General features: G+C 38.7%; 1 non-coding gene across 1 annotated transcript; it reads right to left on the bottom strand.

Annotated features, from left to right (window-relative positions):
• Positions 1–731: 731 nt before the first annotated feature.
• Positions 732–804, bottom strand: TRNAR-UCU. Its single transcript has one exon. It is a non-coding gene; the product is annotated as a tRNA-Arg (tRNA).
• Between the last annotated feature and the right edge of the window lie 915 nt (positions 805–1,719).

The raw sequence follows: 1,719 nt of genomic DNA, 5'->3' as shown, positions 1-1,719 counted from the left end.
TTCTTTTCTTAGATGTGCTGATTTTTTAAAAATTATTTTATCGAAGTTAGTTGATTTGCAATGTTGTGTTAATTTTTGCTGTATAGCAAAGTGATTCAGTTATACATATATACACATTCTTTTTCATATTCTTTTCCATTATGGTTTATCACAGGATATTGAATATAGTTCCCTATGCTATACAGTAGGACCTTGTTGTTTATCTGTTCTATCAATATATATAGTAGTTTGCATCTGCTAATCCCAAACTCCCAATCCATCCCTTCCCCACTGCCCTCCCCTTGGCACCCACAAGTCTGTTCTCTACGTCTGTTTCTGTTTCATAGATAAGTTCATTTGTGTGTCATATTTTAGATTCCACATGTAAGTGATATCATATGATATTTGTCTTTGTCTGACTTACTTCACTTAGTATGATAATCTCTCGGTCCATCCATATTGCTGCAAATGGCATTATTTCATTCTTTTTTATGGCTGAGTAGTATTCCATTGTATATATGTAATACATCTTCTTTACCCATTCATCTGTTGATGGACATTTAGGTTGTTTCCATGTCTTGGCTGCTGTGAATAGTGCTGCTGTGAACATTGGGGTGCATGTATCTTTTTTAATTAGAGTTTTGCCAGATATATGCCCAGGAGTGGGATTGCAGGATCACATGGTAACTCTACTTTTAGTTTTTTTGTTTTTTGGTTTTTTTGGCCACACTGTGCAGCATGCAAGATCTTAGTTCCCTGACCAGGGATGGAACCTGTGCTCCCTGCAGTAGAAGTGCAGAGTCCTAACCACTGGACCACCAGGGAATTTCCTATTTTTCGCTTTTTGAGGAACTTTCATCCTGTTTTCCATAGTGGCTGCACCAACGTACATTCCCACCAACAGTGCAGGAGGGTTCCCTTTTCTCCACACCCTCTCCAGCATTTGTTATTTGTAGACTTTTTAATGATGGCCATTCTGACTGGTTTGAGGTGGTACCTCGTTGTAGTTTTGATTTGCATTTTTCTAATAATTAGCAATGTTGAGCATCTTTTCATGTGCCTACTGGCCATCTGTATGTCTTCTTTGGAGAAATGTCTATTAAGATCTTCTACCCATTTTTCTTTTTTTTTGGCTGCACTATGAGGCTTGCAGAATCTCAGTTCCCCAAACAGGGATTGAACCCAGGCCATGGCAGTGAAAGCCCAGAATCCTAACCACTAGGCCACTGGGGAACTCCTGTCTTCTGCACATTTTTCGATTGGGTTGTTTTTTGTTGTTGTTGTTGAGTTGTATGAGCTGTTTGTATGTTTTCTTTTGTTTTTTGACCACAACACACAGCTTGTGGGATCTTAGTTCCCCGACCAGGGATCGAACCCTTGCCCCTGCCATGGAAGTGGGGATTCTTAATCACTGGACCGCCAGGGAAGTCCCAGAGCTGTTTGTATATTTTGAAAATTAAGCCCTTGTAGGTCACATGATTTGCAAATATTTTCTCCCAATCCGTAGGTTGTCCTTTTGTTTTGTTTATGGTTTCCTTTGCTGTACAAAAGCTTGTAAGTTTGATTAGGTCTCATTTGTTTATTTTTGCTTTTATTTCTATTGCCTTGGGAGACTGACCTAAGAAAACATTGGTATGACTTACGTCAGAGCATGTTTTGCCTATGTTCTCTTCTAGGAATTTTATGGTGTCATGCCCTATATTTAAGTCTTTAAGCCATTTTGAGTTTATTTTTGTGTTA

This window comes from Balaenoptera musculus, chromosome 13 (assembly GCF_009873245.2).
Source record: "Balaenoptera musculus isolate JJ_BM4_2016_0621 chromosome 13, mBalMus1.pri.v3, whole genome shotgun sequence".
Taxonomy (NCBI): domain Eukaryota; kingdom Metazoa; phylum Chordata; class Mammalia; order Artiodactyla; family Balaenopteridae; genus Balaenoptera; species Balaenoptera musculus.
Note: the sequence above shows the minus strand (reverse complement) of the source record. Positions and strands in the feature narration are given on the sequence as shown.